Source organism: Schistocerca serialis, chromosome 11, assembly GCF_023864345.2.
Source record: "Schistocerca serialis cubense isolate TAMUIC-IGC-003099 chromosome 11, iqSchSeri2.2, whole genome shotgun sequence".
Taxonomy (NCBI): domain Eukaryota; kingdom Metazoa; phylum Arthropoda; class Insecta; order Orthoptera; family Acrididae; genus Schistocerca; species Schistocerca serialis.
Genome location: NC_064648.1, coordinates 33,348,915 through 33,372,098, shown reverse-complemented (window position 1 = coordinate 33,372,098; position 23,184 = coordinate 33,348,915).

The following is a 23,184-nucleotide window of genomic DNA, read 5'->3' as shown; positions in this document are numbered from 1 at the left end:
AGTGTAATTCACCAACTAGGACGTGTGCGGTTCATTAGACGGTGTAACAAATGACAACATGTGGCGCAGTGATTCGTTCGACGTAGTGTGTACTGGTGCGTGGGTGTGCGTGCGGCTGCGTATCTAACGCAATGCGCTGCTCTGGCGCCTGCAGCAAGGACGCTCCATCAGCCGGCTGTGCGCGCCTCCGCACGCTCAGTTACGTTTTGTGTTTGCCTGCGATGGCGTGGCCTGTTATTTGGCACTAGTGTTTGACTATGGCGAACTAGTGAAGCTGCGATACTCAATACTTCAACTCTAACTACGATTCTGATTCTATTCTTCTTAAAGTAGCGCTCTCTGTCGAACAATTCCGAGCCCAGCTGCCCTCCGTACATAGCCAGGTTCGATACAGAGATGCACATCGCAGTCGCCGGCTACACTAAGCTACGTATATCCGCCAATTCCTGGATGTGCATGGCGAAGGAGTACACGCCCGGAGACGCCCAAGAGCGGCCCTACTTCCTTTAACTTGCAACCCCGAATACCAATAGTCTCTTTAACGGCGGAACATAAAAACTTTTAATCCCTGTTTCCCGAGATAGCGGAAAAATATTATTGGGTGCTATACGAACTGAGATGCATTACATTAGAAACGATTGTGTCCTCTACCAATTACGTAGTAGTGCCGGTATCTCTCTATGTGAACATTCACTAAATAAGTTACTCTTTCATCGCATAGTATTGAAGAATTAACATTGAATATTCACTTGGTTTGTAACCTGGGAAAAGTTTTCACTAGCTTCTGCTAGACAATCGATAAAAGTTCCTCTTAAAAGATAGCAATTTGTGTTGTGTACGTCGGCAGACATCATTATGAAAACGTGTACTTTATTTGAGCATCAGACAAAATGATTTGTGGTTAATAGCTCTTGCAGCGATATTCAAAAGGGTAGTTACCAGTACTGTCGTATGGAGGATGAATGGCATAAACACTACAACTGTAGTTCCCATAACCAGGTACCATAGCACAGACCACTCCTCTTCACAGAACACTCACCTCTCAACGTTCTTTGTCATACTCTCCAGCATTTCAGTGCAGGCATATGACGCGCTAAAACTTCGGTGCAGCTAGCAGCTCTCTTTCATTACAGCGGCACTAGCAGGTGTATTTTGTTACTGATAGTCATACGTACTTTGCATAGGTGTGCTGTGTAGATGGACAGTGCAACGTGTGAAAAGAAGTATGATTAAAATTGCTGTGTCCTTCCCGGCTGAATGTTAGGTTTGTATGTACTGTGTAATTATTTCTTTCGATAATAAATGATTCCAAAACCTCGCTATTCTCGTCCTGTTACCTTATTGATACATAGATTGAACTCTGGGGTAAACTCCATAGTTCAAGCGTGGATTTGTACTCTCAGGGTGGGAAACAGAGAGAGAGATGTGGTGTGGTGTGATATTTACAACGAGGCAGATGAAGCTGGTATGAGAGTGACCCAGCGATTACAAGCATTGCGTCTGACATCCTCCAGTGTGATTCACAGGAACTGCAGAAAATGTGGACAGCTGTAATCGTTCCGTTACCTTAAGCTCTGGAGAATTGAATTACATGGAAGAGACAGACAGTGGCTATAACTGATCTAATATCCCAGGATCGAGTTTTAAACTCGTGTTAGTGTAGGATCAGGATAGTATCGTATCATTTGTCAATTACTTTTTCCATTCAGGAAGTGGTTTGGAGTCCTTGCGACAACTTATCGTACTATTCGAGCAGATATTTCCTCATCGAATATAATTATACTGCCGTTCCAACCCATACTTCCAGCACTTTGCTTGCTCGCTACTTACTCTACACTTTGCACTTACATGTTAGTAAGCTACACTTAAGGCTGCAGCAGCGCATGCAACTGAACAAGTATTACATGAAACTTCAAATGAATATGAGTGAACAGCTACGCTTGATACAAACTTAGTCTCTTGACCTCAGTGCATAAGGATGCTTGTTCCTTAGGGAGTATCTAGGTCTGACAGGTAAAGGTTTTACCTTCTTTTTCTTCACTTTAGCCACTGTAGGTCCTGGCATAGTTGACACACTACTAGGCGATGGATCAGGCAAAACTGTCGGAATGGAAGGTGCTTTTGCATAAAACTGTTTCAGACGATCAAAATGTACTATCACTAACCGATCTGGCAAGTGAATTTCAGCATTTACTGGAGAGGTTAACCGAATGATAGGGTACGGTCCCTCATGTTGAGGTGCAAACTTCTTTGTTCTTCCTCGTCTTATTGTTGGGTTATGCAACAAGATTAAATCTCCAGGCTTGTAAAGAGGCATTACTGCATTCTTATTACTCCGCTGTAATTGTTTTTTGGTGGCTCTGGAATTATTGGTTTGAACTTGTTTCCAAATTGACTTGAAATGGCGGCATAACCTCTTGACTTCAGTTATGTCCACACCTGGGGGCAATTTGTCCAATTCAAAAGGTGAGTTCATAGGTTTGTCAAAAACTCTCTCATAATGACTATAGCCTGTTGACTCGTGGACACGGCTATTATAGGCTGAAGCGACTATGTTGATATAACGGTCCCAATCTGAATGCGTTCTGTTTACATAGTAACTTAGCATTTTCTTAGTTGTCCTGTGGACACGTTCCAGGCGGCCATTTGCCTTTGGATGAAAGGGGGTGGTTCTCCACTTTTTGATTCCTAGAAGCTTGCAGCCTTGAACGAATAAAGCCGACACAATGGACAGGATGTATTTATTGTTTTGATAGCTTTGTGGAAAAGGACCGACGATATTCAGGGCAATATTCTGAAATGTTCTCGTCGCCTCTGGAAGGCTTTGTAAAGGTATTTGGCGAAATAGCGAGCGGAGTGAGTGAGCAATTGAGCCAAACGTGAAACAGAAGCTACCGAAACATCCTACAAGACGACGACCCGTGTGGAAGTCATAGACTGATGTATGTGTAACGTATGTGAGAAAATGGAAGAACTTAAGCAGTGCTGCTGGAGCGAGGTTTGCTATCGAGTACCGTTACACAAGCCTGACAACGTGACAAGAGTGCTGACCGCATTCCAGTTCAGTACTTGTTCACTGATAAAATCGAACGCGCTTCAAAACAGCAAAACGACGGTATGGTGTGGTATCGACTTTTTACTTTTAAAATACAGAAGGAAAACCGGCATCTAAAACTGCGTATCGAAAACAGATGTGAAAGTGTTTACGTGACGAATCAGAAGCGGTACTCGGAGATCGGTTTACGAAAAACACATTTCCTAGCCACATGTACGACTGTTAAAGTACGTTTCATATTCTCTTAAGCACAATAAAAGCGAATATTAACATATCATTCCTTTTCCACAACGGGAAGAGAGGCGAAAAATGTACTTTTACACTTCACATTTCTTCTCCGTTCTGTATTAATGAATGTGTACAGAAAGCTATAGGAAGTCCTATTTTCATTACTATCTACAATTTCCTTCTTGGTTGTGTGGCAGAATCGTGTGCAGTAGACGTATTATCCTTTTTTGATCTGTTTATTCATTCCTAACATCTTGCTGCTTTATGACTGCATAGCAGCGCAAGACCCGTACTGCCATCTGTCGGCCAACGGCTACACTGCGTCCTCCGTAGCTCCTTCCGCAGTTAACGTCTTCTGCAACACCAGCCGCCAACCGAATAACTCTTTTCACATCGCCGATTCTGCCCGAATCATGTATCTCCATGAAGTAAAACACAACACTCGTACATCGATATCTGTCCTTGTGGGCGAGGACGGAAAGCCATAGCCTATTAGCATGAAAGAAGGTGAAATAAAATAACTTAAGGTGTAAGGCGGCAACGGTCTTGCCCCCTTACACGAGTCCATTTAGCGCGACTAATCACTTTGCGAGCACTTTAGGTCAATAAAAACGACTGACAGCGACGCAATCGCTTTGTAGATGAGTAGTAGTTGTTTGTTGGAGTAATACTCTCGATTGCGGTGTATGAAATATATGTAAAAATGCATTGGCATGCTGGCGGTGTATCACAGGGAGAATCGCGCGATTTTGTAACTATGTGATTTTGCCTGAATGCATCTGACGAGTAAACTCCGGCCAAGCGACCTGGGAAGATCCACAGCTGTGGGCAACAACGAATTTTCCGGAATTTTCTTTTCCCGAAGGCACCACTTCAGAGTTGGCCGCAGAATTTGCCGGCGGCGGCAGTGGAACGGGCTGGGGATCCGTGCAGTGCGGCCAGCCGCGTGTCGGCCCCGGGGAAGCGGGTGCGTCTCTGGTTCAGAGGCTGGGAGCGATCTGTAGGGGCCTTCTGGCTCCGGCTTTCGTTCTGAGAGGACGCTAGCCGAGTCAGCTCTCTGCCGAGGGGGAGACTGTCGCAATTCGAGAAGCTGGCGGACAGCTGCCTGTTGTCCAAGTATTGCGGGAGCGTAGCTTGCGACTCCACGGCCGCGCCGTCGCCCGCCGCATATGGCAGCAGCAGCGGCTGTACCGTGAGGTCGCTCCCGCTTCGGTCTGCGTTAGGAGTAGCGTTAAACATCTGGACCACGTGCAACTGCTGTTCCCACTCAGGTTTCACGATACTTTGGCGAGTAGTGATCCTTCTTATTTTACGTTTTCTGCCGATGTTAGTCGGTCAGCCAATTTGTAAGAGATCGCGTTTTGTACTAATTTTGACACAGTTCACTGCCAATCCCAGCTAGGAGGGTGATTTGTAAATGGTTCATTTGTTTTTTTTTTATTTTTTTTATTCAGCATTGGTCTGAAATTCATAATACATTTATAGTGATTCAGTAGAGTATTTACTTTCCGCAATTTGATCGTGAATTCACTCTTTTGCTTTATTTTATTTCTGTGTAATTGGCTGATATCATTGAACCTCTCATAGTTCATGTTTTGAATTAAACATAGGTGTGATTTATCGTCAACACTATCACCGCAGATTAATTAGGGGTGACAGGGCGACATTTAAATCTAGCTTTATCCATTCTTGCGTACATTTCCACTCCCGATTTCTCTGCAAGTTGTTTGCCATGGGCGAACACATGCAAAATCCAGACACGCGACAGGTGGGGTGTTACAAAGGACAAGCCTGCATAGTCAGAGAGACAGGCGACTGCGATTTCAAATCCGCCTGCACACTGCGCCAGAGAGTGTCGTACAACTCGACATGAATCTCTCTAGCCGTTATAAATCTTCGTAACCGTGGAGCGTAAATAGTTACACCTCTTGCCACGCAACGCGTGTCATCCAGGTGAGCATAATAAAACAGTATCACATGCTTTAACTGGCGCTTATAAAAATGTTTTGATGGTATTTTTTGACAGTTTCTATACGTGTTTTCTGGAAGATTTTCTCGCACAACCTCCTTCTCCTCAGAAGTTTAGGATAGCTTGAGCTGGAGCCGGCTGTGACGGAAGACCACCCACGAATGTGTGGAGTGCCAAACAGTACTGTTCGGATGCATTAAAATGGCACAACCGGCCAGCGACTAGCAGTGTGATTCACATGTGGGAATGGATACCCATCTCGTAATTGGCAGGCGACGCGTCGTTCTGCTGTGGACAGATTTTTAAAAAAATCCGTTTTTATTTACGGGAGAAAACCGCCATTACTCGCTGGGGAGTTAAGGCCGGTTCCCACTAGGGCCGCCGAGCGGCAGGGAATCGGTTGCCATGGAAACACCGGCTGTGTGTCGCGGTTTGCCCACGTGGAACAACTGCCGCGCTGCAGGTCCGCGCCGCCAATCACAGAACGCGCTGAGCGTGACGTCAGCTACAGGACCCCCGGCTACACGAATACGAACTTTCGACGAAGCGCTGTCGCGGGCGAGGGCGCAGCTGTGAAATGCTGGGAATTTCCACGAATGTTTGCCTATCGAAGCCGCAGGGTGCAAACGATAGGCACCGAGGGTGCGATTCTAAATCGATCACGCGACTATGCTGGCGGGCGTTATGAGGATGTTTCTAGTGGTCACTACAGCAACGACTAAAGAGCGTTACTACAATAGTTGTAATTACAAAGGAAACGACTGACCTCACTCGTCGTCGACGTTGTCGTCATGAGAAAGTCCATTTGATGTGTATGCTTCGGGAAGCATTCCCTTTTTGCCTAACCTGGGTAGAGCTGCCATGTCACGCCAAAATACGGGTAGAGTGTCACATTTCCGACAAAAATTGAAACAATTTTCTGCATTGCATAAGCATGGAATTAGATTCTTCCACGTGAGGCAAAAGAAGCGTCTACAATACCGGACATCCCGCTCACTACCGTCATAAATCGTTTGGGTTTTCCCAACATCACACAAAGAATTTATCATAACGCCAGCCACCACAGTCGCGTGATCGATTTAGATTCACACATTCGATATATATCGTTTGCACACTGCGGCTTCGATAGACAAACATTCTCGGAAATTACCGAAATACTTATAATCCCATTCCAAGGAAACTACTGGGTGAACAAATTTGATTCTCCAGCATCTTACAGACTGATATCTTCTCTCGATAGAGGACTGGATTTCTTTCCGTTATTCGTTGTGGTTACTTACTGTATCGCATTTACGTAAACGATTGCACCAAATTTTAATGAGCGTGCAGAGGTAAAAACGCATTGCGTGGATTTTGCATATAGTCCATTTTAGTTAATACATTAATGCGTGTGAAATTTAGTCAACATATCGATGTTGTTTTTAAAGTCGAGCAGGCAGAACGATTGCTATCACCATTCTCGACATACTGAACGATATGTCGGCGGATGGGTTCGAGGTGTATCAGGCCCAGATTTCGTAAACGGTACAAGAAATCGAAACGTGTTTTTTTTTTTTTTTTTTTTGCAAATGTGTACTTATAAAGCGTCATGTACTGTGTCGCATGATAAATATCCAAAATCTATTTATCTACCGAGATGTGAAAGTAACTACAGTTTTTTCAGAATGGATTGATGAATTTTTTTAAACGTCATTTAATAGCATGTGGACTGTGAATTATAATGAAATGGGACACGTTAATATTTACAATATGCTGTATGGACCTACAGAAGTTAAGCCGAAACTAATTTGATGGTATGTCAAAAGATGTAATTTGCTAAGTGTCTACAGCTATTGATTATTATTTCCTTTCGCAAGTAACAAACGCTTTTTTTCTTGCTGCAGTATACTTTATTTGTTCAAGACGCGTTTCGTCTTTTACTTCAAGGCAACTTCGGTTGAATCTAGAATGATTCAATTTTGTTTTGATATGTGATACTTGCAGATTATAAAACAGTTCACATCTTTTTTTTTTACGTGAATAGGTGATTACTTACAGCTAATAGAGTTGTTGGCAGACATCTGCGTTTGCTCTCACCTGGACGCCTCGTTTTGACGTTCGCTCGTTTTTCGTCTGTCACTAGCTGTAGAGCCGGCCGTGGTGGCCGAGCGGTTCTAGGCGCTTCAGCCCGGAACCGCGCGACCGCTCGGTCGCAGGTTCGAATCCTGCCTCGGGCATGGATGTGTGTGATGTCCTTAGGTTAGTTAGGTTTAAGTAGTTCTAAGTTCTAGGGGACTGATGACCTCAGATGTTAAGTCCCATAGTGCTCAGAGCCATTTGAACCATTTTGAACTGGCTGTAGACATTTCACCGAAAACTGTCATTTAAAATCATAACTGTGTGTTCACTTCATGTCTCTTCCTGTTTGGTTTGTTTATTACATGTTTCCAACCTAACGAATTACATGCTGGAAACTAATGTTTGTTTATTTCTGTTCTGTACGTGAGTTATAGAAAGTTGAAAGTGAATACAATCGTTGTCAGAGAGTGGTTGAAACATTTGGTGTTCAGCTGATCTCAGTTTTGGTTTAAATGTTTTGTGGAGGAGTTAATGTAAGAGTAAACTCCCTGCTTACATTAACAGATAAAAAAGCAGAAAAAACATTTCAAAGCATGATTATTAGCAGAATATTATCACCCAACCCCTTTGTCCTTATTCTTACATGAACCCCTCCACAAAATATTGAAACCAAAACTCGAATCAGCTGAAAACGAAAACTCTCTTCTACGCTCTCGCAGATATTACATTCACATTCAGCTTTCTACAACTTGTGGTGTTATTTTATATTTATATTTTGATTAAATTATTATTCTCTTCTGAAGGTTTAGAAATCTGTTGTGAGCTTTGCACCACTTCTTGGCGGGAAGAGCAAAGACTTTTCAAAAACTTAAGTACTGTATATGATAGTTTATATGTCATCTGAAATCGTTTGCAGAAGGCGTAGCGTTCTCAAGATTAACCACAGAGTTCGCATTGCCACTTAATTTACCTGTGTCTGATCATGTTCGACCACAAGCGGATATGAGACATAGCAACTACGGACAGAGAAACCTAAGGGACCAGACAGAGCTGGAAATTCTTTGTTATACTACACCACACGTTAAAAGAAATTGGATTTAAATCACAAACAAGGTAAATGACAATGAGCCTTCTGCCTTAACTTCGACGTTTGCCGACATGCGGTCGGTCCCTGGTAGCAGTAGGAAAACTATAGAAACACCGTTATTTCTGTTGCCATTAATAGGAGATGGATACCATAGAAATACTTTAAGTACTAAGCAGGCACTACAGCATTTGAGAGCACAATAACCAATCTAATTAACTTAGTCAGTATTGCTAACAATAGGCTCCGTACATTTCAATTTTATACCTTGCTGGCTGTTTCTTTAAATAAAGTCCTTTAGCATTTTCGACATTTCATCTTAGCCGCACACACAAATTCTTACATAGCACTGCACAATAGTGATATTTTATAATAACTAATTAGTGAGTGCGGACCACGCCATATAAGAGTGCGCCGTCTTTAAAAAATATTTCAGGACTGTGGTAACAGGAGAGGATTACAATTCTTCAGCTGTCAAAAAATAAGAAACACGAATGACCTCTATCGATACAATTTATGAACAATTCGTATTCCGCGCCGTGGCGCGTAAGATATTCTTTGAAATATCTGGTGGTCGCTGCTCAGCGACGATCTAAGAAAATTTTACACAAATTGTATGGTTTTTAAGAGCCTGCATGGTTAGATTATCGAATGTAAGTTTATTTAAGCTGTCGAAACAGATACTAATATTACACTGCCTCCCATGAGGAGGAGAGGAATACAGGAGGTATTGCTTCCGTCCTCATGTCACTCGTAATATCAGTGGCATTAAATGCATGTCCATTGCTGAAATTGAGTACTCATATGGTGGGATACACTTGACGTTTCCTAAAGTTACCATAACAGAGAAAATATTCATTGTTAAGATCATTGTTAAGATCATTAGTAAAAACTGTCTCTGTGCAGTCCATCAGCATCTGTGTTTTGGTCACAGGGTTTCTTAACATCTACGTCAACATGGAAAGTATCACTATTCACAATAAAGAGCTATATACATTAAGTGGACATTACAGGTACTGCCGCAGAGAAAAAAATACATATACGTAAAAGTACCTATATAATACTAAAATGCTTACAAACTATGAATCTGACATGACATTTGCATTATTCTTTCACACGTTTTCCAAATTTTCAATGTCTCTACAAGCTCGATAGGCTCGTGTTTATTTCATCGTAATATTCTTTCTTATTTTACACACATTGTACATTGATTCGTGGATCACGCTGTGCCGTCGAATTGTTTGTCAAGAACTGCTCACTATGGGAGTCCCTTTTGTACCACTTCACTGAATGGTATCTGCCATTCTCCGTCAAGTCATGGAATCTGGAACATAAATAGAGAATACTCTGCATTTGTATTACTTAAAATTATCGGTTTAATTACAATGGATTCGTGATGCGTAAGGATCATTTCTTTCTTTCTTTAATTTCGCACTGACTTCTGCTCTTGTTTATGACAGCGGTTACGGCAAATAACCTCGTTCTGACCGTGACCGAAGTTTATTCTAGTCGTGACCATTTTATTCTTTGCTTAATACAAATCGTTCTCTTTCAGTCTCTAAAATATTATGTTTTCTACGTACATAGAGAACAATGTCCTTCAAAGTAGTATGAAGTCTCAGTTATTGCCGGAGCGAGCCACGCGGACCCAGCCATTACATCCTCATCTACATCTACATCTACATCTACATGGATACTCTGTAAATCACATTTAAGTGCCTGGCAGAGGGTTCATCCAACCACCTTCACAATTCTCTATTATTCCAATATCTTATAGCGCGCGGAAAGAATGAGCACCTATATCTTTCCGTACGAGCTCTGTAAAGTTTCAAGTATCCATTACTTCGTCATACGCCGCCGCGCGGCAATGTTGACAGACCAACACCGGCCAGAATTGCGCGCGCAATCGTAGAGTGGGTGTGTGTTGTGTTGTCCGCCAATAACGTGCTGCGTTTAAAGCACGTTGTTTGAGGGTCGCTGCTGTTGCTTCGCCGACGAAGCCTGGACGAAGTCATCTCGTCGTACCACTCGTCAACTGTCCGTGAAGGACTCACAGGTGAGCGAGAAGAAGTTATTTTGCTGGCTTGCGAGGGCTGCATGGCGAACGATACTTATTCACTGGCCGTTGCACACGTTAAAAATAAAACTGAAACTCACAAGGTGTGGTATAAAGAGTCGTGACACAGACTCGCTTTTCGACGCACAAAGTTTCACTTTCACTTTGATAGGCGTTCGTCAACTAAACGTCGTCCTTCATCTCACTTCCTCTTTGCAAAAATAACACTATCACAGAAGGATAACAACATACCTTGAGTAATAATATTTAAATAGTTTGCTTATATATATATATATATATATATATATATATATATATATATATATATATATATATATATATATTAATCTAATGATCACGTCCGGTACAGAACTGCAGTCGATCATTTTCTTATGGCTCTCTCTTGCTTACCAGTTAGAATTTACGTCTTCCACTTAAGACTATTCTTCAGTCTCCTCTTGTAAACTCAGTTACCAGTTTCATTTATTCTTTACCGTCAAATTCTTATTACATTTTTTAATTGTCTCAAAGACAAACTAATTGTATTCCTCTTTGAGAACACTCCTCTTTGTATCACTCTTTTCATTTACATGTCCATTTAATTGTGTTTACTGCGTTATTTAAATTGAGGACAGCCTCCAGACAAGGAGACTGCCTCCTTTTCCATGCTGAATGCTATTCGCTTCAAAATATACGGGCGATGACTAACTAATCGCGCGTTACAAAGACCACAAACTCAATTGCATGCCAAACAAGTGGGTCGACTCTAGGTCGCTTCAACAAGCAAAATTTAACTCATCTCGTCGCGAAGCTACGCGCTTTTCGTGTGAGTTGCTTCGCCCGGACAGTACAAGTAAACCTCTACGAGCTGATCCTTGGAATAGGATGTCTGAAGGATTATCAGGGGCCGGTATTTTCGATAAGATTTTATAAATGAACACAAAAATCAGCGTTTAAATAATCTGGACATTATAAAAATTATCATGCTAAACAAGAAACATTTACATGCGAGCACTTATGCTGCTGCAATTGCTTTTTGCGTAACATTCACTTAGAAAATATAATTGATTCATTTACACGCCTCTATGCATGTGCTTGTTTGACCAATTGTTTACTTGGTTACTTGACCCTGTAGTCTGCGGACTCCTGTTATTAATCGCTACATTTCGTCTTGCGGCTGGCATTTCCTAAGTATAATATTTCCATGGAACTCATAATATAGCGTTATCTCTACCCCTTCTTTCTCTTTTTTTTTAGGTAATGTGTTGCTCTCATTACGATATCCTCTGTTATTCTTTGATTCTAGTCACGGAAAGTTATGACCCTTTATTTTACACAGGAGTACAACTTGTCCTCCGAGAACCTTTATTTTCTCAAAAAACAACCTGAGAGAACGCCACTGACCACTCCTTCCTCTTTGATTTATACATACTGGGGGCTGATTACCACACGAGCATGCATCATATACTTATATACTAACTTGAAACTAGTACTAAGTTCTCTCTTTGACATTTTCCTTTACCTGTATTCAATTAACAAATCGGTACAAACTTTCCTCATACCGTCAGCACTGTACGATGGCCTCCAGACGTATTAACTGCTGGCGTGTCGTTTTTCTTGAGTTATCGTTCGACGTCGATGACTTACCTTGTTCTCTGATGATGCTTTGAAATTGCCTCGTACTACAAACACCTGTAAATTTCTTTCTTGTGTTACCACTGTGCAATTTTCTTAGGTCACTATGGTGGAACAGACCTTTAATGGTGTCGGCTAGCAAGTAACTTCCTGTGTGCGGCTTCCTGACAATAGCGTATGGGCCTTCGTAAACGCGCTGCCACTTACGATGGTTGAAAGTGAATTCTTAGTAAGATTCTCTCACCTTCTCTGTATTCAATAACCTTATTTATCTTTTTTCAAATGCTTTCTTACAAGGGGTTTGCATACGTTGTCAGCGAAATGAAGGCCTGCCCGATTTTGGTGCCAGCTTCTTGTGGAGGTTAAAAAGTGCTGTTTCTAGTTTTCCTGATTGTGGTGGTTCTCCCTATCGGATATCGCCCTTAACGTCTCCTCCGTTTCGTGTTGGTGTTGTGACTGTGGCACGAAGGGTGGTGGACAAGGTTCTTGTCCCGTGTTCGATCCACTTTACGCATAATAGATTTGTGCAGTGTTTTGCCGTTTCGGCTTCGGATTTCCTGCATAATCACTTGAGAGACCGGAAAAAATTGTATTTGTCGGAGGTCGAAATGTATTCTGGGCCATGTAGTGTATTGTACTGCCATTACTAGCAAAATGTTGTTGTCCTGCACTTGCCCCGTGACGTTTATTTGATTTCCACTCGCGCGTCCTGTTAAAGACTGCTCCGCCCTGATAGTTTCCTTGCTGTGGTTGTTTGTTCCCGTACTGATTTTGTGGATAATTGTGTGTCGAGTTTCCGTACTGTGGCCGTTGTGTGCTACCCACTGTTTATTATTATCCTCCGGTCGACACCTGTTGGTTTCTGCAGCCGCCGGACGGTCGGCAGTGAGCGTCGCTCTTCCCTCACTGCCATTGCTGGCCGCGCAACCTCCACCGTTCCGCCTGCCCACTCCACTCGGAGCGCCACCAGCATTTGCTGCCGCGTCTTTGCGAATCAAATCCAATGAGTCCAATATGGAAGGAAATACTTCGGTATCGTTCTCGGAAACGTTAACTAATTTCTCCCTTACAGAGATGGGCAATTTAGTTTTCAAAATCTTGATCGCGTCTTTATTTGTAATTGGCGAGTCCCAGAATTTAATTTTTGCTAAATATTTTTCGAAATATGTTCCGGGACTGCTGTGTTTCGAACTGAACGTTTCGGCATTGAACACTTCTTTTCTTAAGCGATGCTGAACACCACCACTCCAAAATTTGTTCAGAAACATCCGCTCGAATTCATTATAGGTCCTGCACTTGTCCGTCATTTCAATTCTCCATAAGGCGGCATTTCCTGTTATATACCCGTCACAAACTATATTCTTTGCTTGTCTGTCCAACTGTTCGGAAATACTCCAGAGAAGTTTCGCAAAAATACGATCGGGTGTTTGTCACGTTTCTTCGGGTGAAAGGTAGGAAATGTTTTGTGTTTCAATACACTTTCTTCCTGCATTTGGGTTATGAGTGTTGGTGGGCTGTTCTCTTCAGTGTGGTTACGCACTGCGTCTGTCGGACTGTGGTATGACGTCTTCAAGTGGAGTGCTGTAATGAATTTGCCTATTGTCATTTCGGTATGGGGAGTGGTTCCATTCGCTACCCACCAGATGTGAGGGACTTCCCACTTTGTTCTTTAGTGTCTGCACCTCTTCAGTGACCTGCTGCTTCCACTGAGGAAGGTCTTGTGCCAAAGTTCACCTTATCTGTCCTAGCTCAGACAACACGGTGTCTCCCGATTTTCTTGGTTGCGCCAAAAGATCACAAGTAACTTCCCTTACTACTTCCTCCAGTTCTGTCTTTACTTTCTTTTCTATCAGATGGTCTTTGGTTTTTATCCACTCTGTGTAGTGGTCGGATAACGCTCCGGCGCGAGCCTTTACCGTAATTTTTACCCGCTCCTCTATGTCAAGTGATTCTACTTGTTTCGTCAAACCATCTATCTCCTCTCCCATATTAGTGACAACCAGTTTCACGGCGCTGACCTCCTTCGACGTGGTATCACAATTACCCTTTAATGCTACAGTTTCGCTATGGTATGCTTCTATCGTGGCATTAATTTCACCCTTGGCAGCTCCTAGTGCTGCATCAAATTTACTAAATCTCAGCCTCCAACCTGTTTACGGATCTCAGTTTTTACTGCTTCGCCGGCCGCTTCAGTCTGGAACCGCGCGACCGCTACAGCCGCAGGTGCGAATCCTGCCTCGGGCATGGATGTGTGTGATGTCCTTAGGTTAGTTAGGTCTAAGTTGTTCTAAGTTCTAAGAGACTGATGACCTGAGATGTCAAGTCCCATAGTGCTCAGAGCCATTCGAACCATTTTTTACTGCTTCGATTTGCCCACTTATTTCCGACTTGACCTCGCCCAATTGCGTATTCAGATCAGTTTTCAATTCGGTAGTTATTTCAGTTTTCATCACTTCAAATTTTTCATTTACCGCATCAGATTGTTTATTTAAATCGGTAAAAGATCGCATTAGTTCTTGTTTGTTTTCTTCCTCTCTTTCAGCTCTCTCTCTTGCTTTTCGTTCCCTTTCTAACCGCAATTGTTCCTTTTCCCTATCATTATTTGTCATCCAATTGTGGATCTGAAGGAGCATTGCATTCGTATCCACAGTCGGGTTGCTACCCGCGGGAATCGTTTGAATTGTTTGGTCTGTGTCAATCATATCACCGGCGTTAGCCTCCGCCTCCACTCGCATGCTAATAGCACGTGAGCGCAGCGAATATTGAGTGCTGTTCATATCGTCACTGCCACCTGCTGTCGGGATTCATTTCTGTTTACCCTCCTCCATCTCGCGGTGTCTGTTTGTCAACAGTATTACGTCAGCTACACGTGCTCTGCAACGCGGTTCGTCTGTCCTTTGCTTGTGACGTCAGGTCACGTGCTGTCTGTCAAGTATGGGAGTTGCACTCGCCTAAGAAATGACTGAACTGAAGCGGAGAAGACAAGATGGAAGACGGGCACACTAAACAACTGAATTAGCACACAGCGCTAGCATTTTACATGTAACACGACCCCATATTTACTCATTGAAACCACGATTCAACAATGCGATTTAGACACTACATTGCAAATCCTACTAAATTTTGACTAAAAAAGAATTTTAAGCTGATTTTTTAAATGTGCAGATGGAAAAAAAAGGAAGAATGGTAATGTAGCTGGAAAGACAACTGTACTACTGAAGCGTCTCGACTGCATACGAAAATTTTTTCGTAACTTACGTTTGATGTCTAGAAAGTTGGCAACTGGATGTACAATTTCTCCGCACGCAGCTCGAGGTCGTGCGGTAGCGTTCTCGCTTCCCATGCACGGGTTTCCGGGTTCGATTCCCGGGGAGGGGGGGGGGGCGGTGGTCAGGGATTTTCTCTGCCTCGTGATGGCTGGGTGTTGTGTGATGTCCTTAGGTTAGTTAGGTTTAAGTAGTGCTAAGTACTGTATTGTTAGATTATCGAATGCAAGTTTATTTAAGCTATCGAAACAGATACTAGTAATGAAAACTCACCCTCACTAACTAGACACACACAAACAGATATAAAGGGAACAGAATGAACAGACTTTACTTTTCGGTATATACTTCGTTAGGATGGCAACGTGTTGATAAAGAAAAAATGGTTCAAATGGCTCTGACCACTATGGGACTCAACATCTGAGGTCATCAGTCCCCTAGAAGTTGGAACTACTTAAACAACCTAAGGACATCACACACATCCATGCCCGAGGCAGGATTCGAACCTGCGACCGTAGCGGCCGCGCGGTTCCAGATTGAAGCGCCTACAACCGCTCGGTCACACCGCCCGGCACATAATGTTGTGTCACTGTGTTTTATGACTCATTCCTCCAGAGCTTCAAAGAGCGTCTTTCAGTTAATATTGTCGAAACCTTTCTCTGAATATGGAAATGCTATGAACACCGGTTGTCCTTTCTCCAGTCTGTCTACTTAGCTGAGTGATAGGAACTGTATTGTCTCTCGTATTCAGACATTTCACAGGAATCTAACGTTGTGGTCATGTCAGTTTGTATAGCCCCTCCCCCTCTCCTCTCTACATATTCCTTCCACCTTCTAGTCTTCTCTTATTTGCTTAGTTCTGGCTTCCCAAATGAGAACTTGATAGTTGCTTCTCCTTTGAGCAAGATTTTCTTTTTTGTTTCTTATTTAATGTCGACACTTCAGTTTTCCAAGTGCAAAATCGTTGTTGCCATTTTGGACTCCCTGTCAACGTCATTTTTAGACATCTCTCTTCCGCGTGGCCTAATTAATTTGCTGCGTTTTTATATTTTCTCTTGTCAATTACATTAAACATGTTGTTTCCAAGGATTTCTACTGGACTTTTTTCCGATTTACATCCTCTGCTGCATTCGTCACTTCTCCTCTCAAAAATATCCGTTCGTATTGTAATGGATTCCTTCCCCCGTTTCAGTCAGTCGTTGCCTTAAGGTACCTTTAAGATTATCGACAAACTCTGCGTCTCAAGTAATTCAGGTTCCACGTCCTTTATCTGCTACCGTTTACTGCCACTTTAGTTATCATTACAGTTTCAAATCTGGTTTCGCAAACTGTTCCAAATATGTATTATTCTTTCATGGTTCTTGAGCGAAGCGTTGGCGACGGTTAGGTTATGTTCTGTGCAACATTCTATGAGGTGGCTTCGCCTTTCATCCCTTCCCCCAAGCCTACAGTTTCTTACTATTCTCTCTTCCTATACCGGCTACCATATTACAGTCTCTCGTCACATTTTAAGTTTTTGTCTCGCTTAACTATTTGAGTGATGTCTTTTATCGTCCATTCTTTCAGTCTGTCCATCACCTGTGGCGTAGGTACGCACGGAAACTTGTGTGACTGTAGTGTTGGCTTTAACGTCGTCTCTCTCCTGGTAGTGATAATGTGAATGGCAGTTTAGTGATGGAGCTGAGTGATGTGACACTACTTCACTGGTAGTTTCAATAGCTGACACTCGCAGAGTGGTTAAAATACATTATCTCAACATAGCAAATATTGAGGATCAACTGTCAGGCATTTTTACTTATAAATAAATGACTATCAGATCACACGTAATGTACTATCATTACAGTAGACTGCGTTTAGGTATTGCAATTTCGATTACTGACAGCTGTGATTAAAGTAACAATAAGTTTGTGTTCTGGGGTGACCGCTTTTCTAAATGAGACAGCGGACAATCAGGGACGGTGGTCATGGTGTCTGTTTATGGCCGAACAAGAAAACACGAATAATGAAAGGTGTGGAAGGGAACACAGTAGTGAGAATAAAAAAATTGCCATGTCTTGATCGAAGTTCGTCTTTCCTTCGTGTAGGTTGGCGGCTCAGTTAACGAGAGGCGCCGGCCGCTTCGGTGGGTCCCGCCCCGTGGCTCAGCGCCGGCCGCTTCCAGGTGAGAACGCCCGTCCCGGCAGCCGCGGAGAAGCCTGCCGCTGCCGCTGCCTCGAGCCGAGCTGTGGTGGCGACCGGCCTTTATAAGCTGCCGACGTTTCGTCGCGCCTGCGGCAACAGTCAGTCGCTGGGGCAGTGAGAAAGCCCTGTCGACTGTAGGAGGCGGAGAATTCGCGGAGAAATAAATCCGGCTTATCTAGTTATAGTATTTCACACTTGTGTTTCAGGCAAAAATATTTGTAGCAGTGTTATCAACGCAAAACCGAGCGATAGAGATTTCATTGTATCATAAAAAGTTTTGTGGCGGCGTTCGTAGCGACAAACAATTCGCTGTAGAAACGGCTTACGAAGTCACCGCCGCACTTTTAATAGCGGGCCGACCGGTCCGCTGGAACAGTGAACAGAAAGATGAAAACCCAAACACTCTGATTAAATAAAAGTCGGTACTTATCTTTATTAAAGAAGATACAGTAACACAGTAGTGAACTCCGTGTCTACAGAAATCTGTCTAGTTCGAGTCGGAGCGGCTAGGTCAGCGTCGGTTGACGACAAACAACAACTCTGCTGCGGTGAACACACAACTGACTAGCAAGTACACAATTCGGTAGCGAGAATCCAACTGAGCGGCGAATACAGAACTGTCCTAGCGCTCGCGACTCCAGCGCTTAGGAACCCAGAAGCCAGCAGTGGCGCGCGCAGACTTGCGGCGATTTCCTGTCTCGCTGGCGCTGCTTATGCGGACGGCGTCCGGACTTTGACGCTGCCAACCTTTTGGCAGCAGGCTCGGTTGGCATTACTGGCTAGGATATAACATTGGGTGCTGCAATTGTAATGTGGAAAGGTTATTTTAAAACATTTGTCAATCCTAACATTAACTGTCCCTTGATTTTTGTAAACGATAATTAGCATAATATGTGGTATTTAAAATTTATGCTTTCTCTGAGGATGTATAGCTTGTATTTTTTCTATTACAGACAGCAAAATGGATGTCAATGAAAAAAAATTTTGAAATTGTGTGTGAGCTTTGTTGGAAACCATTAAGTACGTTTTCTCAAGTTCAGAATGAAAGAAGTCCAGGTATTTTTGCAGTGGCAATTCAATGGCCTCAAGACAGTTTCTAATTGTAAAACATCTATGTTACTTAAATATAAGATTGTGGCTCGTAATGAACAGATTGTGATGGCATTTTAAATTTTACAGTTAAGCATTACATTGCATGAAATACTGAAAATCAAATTGTTGTTGCCACTATGCTGGGACTGGTACCAGATGACATGATAATAAGATGTCACCAATGTCTCTTAATGTAACCGGTTGGTATGCTCAGACGGTGCAGTTGGTTTTAAAAATGTAGAGGTGATAACTCTTAGCCCCCTCATGTATTTTGGCCACATATCTCCCAGTAGTATCATAGGTGAGTATACACAGGAATAATGTGAAACTGAAATGGATATTTGACTTAAAGAGATACATTTACCCAAGCAGTACTCTGAAATGAGTGACCACTGTTAATTAAGAGATGATATGTTCCCAATGTGGAGGGAAATTTCTATTCACACATAAGATAGTTAAAAATACTGCCTTCCACATCTGTTTGCATCATGATGCAAAGCATGAAGTATTGTTACAAGTTTGGTCTATGGGAACTGCATACTGCTGGCTTTAAAAGAGGTAATTCTGGAAACAGCTGTAAAAAACCCATTCTTGATTGCAGTCTTCGAGAACACCCTGTACTGGTTGGATGGGGAAGACTGGCAGATTGCCTAGTGTTGCAAGTTTGCAGGGGAGAACTACAGAGTACTCATGTGCTCACACAAAATCCAAATTTATGGAATAAAGGTCTACCACCCTCCCTCCATCCATCGGTAAGTTATTGGCAGAAGCCAAAGTGTATCTTACTACTTAACTTATTTTGGTGATGAGTAAAAAATTCGTCAATCTGTAGAATTTTTGTTGTATCAATGACCATATTGCTAAAAGGGTCCTGCTAATCAGTGCCCCTTTGACTATTAGCTCTTCTCAGTGGACTTCTCCTTTTGTGTTGTAAAGCACTGAGAGATTTAGTTACTGGAATAACTTGCAGATAGTTTGAACTCAACATATTGCCTATAATATACAAGCTTAGATAGCGGACTACGTCTGCATGCATTCCACTCAAAGTATACGTCCATCAGAGTCCTAAAGATAATTTGCACAAATACAAACATTTGTTTTGTGGTGATCATTTCTTTGGCAATGTGGAGGTCATTATTTCCCTGTCCTTCCCCCTCAGCACTGAAGATCAGACAACTCCATCCAGCAGATAGAAGCTGATTGTATGGCATTGGTAAAGCTCTGACCTGCACAGACCATAAAACACCTCTCAAAAGTTGGCTACTTTCTATTACCTGTCATAACTCACAAATGTCATTGGTTGGCTAAAGCAAAACAGGAAAGTGGGACATCTAATACCAGAATGTCCTATTTCAATGCTGAAGTCTAGAGCTTCCATGTTTTATGGTTACATCACATTATGTAATTCAGATAGTAAACACCAAAGGAAAACAAACACAAAACTAGACTTTGTGAATACACAAAGAAAATGGTAAATCAGCCATGATGACAAAACTGTTCCATCAGTTGTCTCAAGAGTTTGACCATAATGGAAATTAAATCTATTGTACCATTGCACTGTGTATCTTGGTTTCAACTATTGTGGTTCTACATTACATGAGTTAATTACAACTTCTCCAAAATGAATATTTTTCTCAATTTACTGATAAATGCAGATTTCTGAGTTCAGGATTAACCTTGCCTGGTATTAGGCACTTTATATTTTGCTGGATTGCAAAAGCCATGCAAGAGAAACATGGAGGTTTGTGATCTACTTAGATTCAATCAGACCAACTTTCCCAACCTTTTCAGAGCAGGTCAAGTACATAACATTGCTCTGCATAGCATTCTCCTAGCTAAACTTTATTTCCATTGAGAACAAAATGATCTTCCACTCAAATCTCTTACCTGACCCATTTGTTCTCCTAGTAATTGTTGTTGTTGTGGTCTTCAGTCCTGAGACTGGTTTGATGCAGCTCTCCATGCTACTCTATCCTGTGCAAGCTTTTTCATCTCCCAGTACCTACTGCAACCTACATCCTTCTGAATCTGCTTAGTGTATTCATCTCTTGGTCTCCCTCTACGATTTTTACCCTCCACGCTGCCCTCCAATACTAAATTGGTGATCCCTTGATGCCTCAGAACATGTCCTACCAACCGATCCCTTCTTCTGGTCAAGTTGTGCCACAAACTTCTCTTCTCCCCAATCCTATTCAATACTTCCTCATTAGTTATGTGATCTACCCATCTAATCTTCAGCATTCTTCTGTAGCACCACATTTCGAAAGCTTCTATTCTCTTCTTGTCCAAACTATTTATCGTCCATGTTTCACTTCCATACATGGCTACACTCCATACGAATACTTTCAGAAATGACTTCCTGACACTTAAATCAATACTGGATGTTATCAAATTTCTCTTCTTCAGAAACGCTTTCCTTGCCATTGCCAGCCTACATTTTATATCCTCTCTACTTCGACCATCATCAGTTATTTTGCTCCCCAAATAGCAAAACTCCTTTACTACTTTAAGTGCCTCATTTCCTAATCTAATTCCCTCAGCATCACCCGACTTAATTAGACTACATTCCATTATCCTTGTTTTGCTTTTGTTGATGTTCATCTTATATCCACCTTTCAAGACACTGTCCATTCCATTCAACTGCTCTTCCAAGTCCTTTGCTGTCTCTGTCAGAATTACAATGTCATCGGCGAACCTCAAAGTTTTTATTTCTTCTCCATGAATTTTAATACCTACTCCGAATTTTTCTTTTGTTTCCTTTACTGCTTGCTCAATATACAGATTGAACAACATCGGGGAGAGGCTACAACCCCGTCTTACTCCCTTCCCAACCACTGCTTCCCTTTCATGTCCCTCGACTCTTATAACTGCCATCTGGTTTCTGTACAAATTGTAAATAGCCTTTCGCTCCCTGTATTTTACCCCTGCCACCTTTAGAATTTGAAAGAGAGTATTCCAGTCAACATTGTCAAAAGCTTTCTCTAAGTCTACAAATGCTAGAAACGTAGGTTTGCCTTTCCTTAATCTTTCTTCTAAGATAAGTCGTAAGGTCAGTATTGCCTCACGTGTTCCAGTGTTTCTACGGAATCCAAACTGATCTTCCCCGAGGTTGGCTTCTACTAGTTTTTCCATTCATCTGTAAAGAATTCGTGTTAGTATTTTGCAGCTGTGACTTATTAAGCTGATAGTTCGGTAATTTTCACATCTGTCGACACCTGCTTTCTTTGGGATTGGAATTATTATATTCTTCTTGAAGTCTGAGGGTATTTCGCCTGTTTCATACATCTTGCTCACCAGATGGTAGAGTTTTGTCAGGACTGGCTCTCCCACGGCCGTCAGTAGTTCCAATGGAATATTGTCTACTCCGGGGGCCTTGTTTCGACTCAGGTCTTTCAGTGCTCTGTCAAACTCTTCACGCAGTATCATATCTCCCATTTCATCTTCATCTACATCCTCTTCCATTTCCATAATATTGTCCTCAAGTACATCGCCTTTGTATAGACCCTCTATATACTCCTTCCACCTTTCTGCTTTCCCTTCTTTGCTTAGAACTGGGTTTCCATCTGAGCTCTTGATATTCATACAAGTCGTTCTCTTATCTCCAAAGGTCTCTTTAATTTTCCTGTAGGCGGTATCTATCTTACCCCTAGTGAGATAGGCCTCTACATCCTTACATTTGTCCTCTAGCCATCCCTGCTTAGCCATTTTGCACTTCCTGTCGATCTCATTTTTGAGACGTTTGTATTCCTTTTTGCCTGTTTCACTTACTGCATTTTTATATTTTCTCCTTTCATCAATTAAATTCAATATTTCTTCTGTTACCCAAGGATATCTACTAGCCCTCGTCTTTTTACCTACTTGATCCTCTGCTGCCTTCACTACTTCATCCCTCAAAGCTACCCATTCTTCTTCTACTGTATTTATTTCCCCCATTCCTGTCAATTGCTCCCTTATGCTCTCCCTGAATCTCTGTACAACCTCTGGTTCTTTTAGTTTATCCAGGTCCCATCTCCTTAAATTCCCACCTTTTTGCAGTTTCTTCAGTTTTAATCTACAGGTCATAACCAATAGATTGTGGTCAGAGTCCACATCTGCCCCTGGAAATGTCTTACAATTTAAAACCTGGTTCCTAAATCTCTGTCTTACCATTATATAATCTATCTGATACCTTTTAGTATCTCCAGGGTTCTTCCATGTATACAATCTTCTTTCATGATTCTTAAACCAAGTGTTAGTTATGATTATGTTGTGCTCTGTGCAAAATTCGACCAGGCGGCTTCCTCTTTCATTTCTGTCCCCCAATCCATATTCACCTACTATGTTTCCTTCTCTCCCTTTTCCTACACTCGAATTCCAGTCACCCATGACTATTAAATTTTCATCTCCCTTCACAATCTGAATAATTTCTTTTATTTCATCATACATTTCTTCAATTTCTTCGTCATCTGCAGAGATAGTTGGCATATAAACTTGTACTACTGTAGTAGGCGTGGGCTTCGTATCTATCTTGGCCACAATAATGCGTTCACTATGCTGTTTGTAGTAGCTTACCCGCATTCCTAT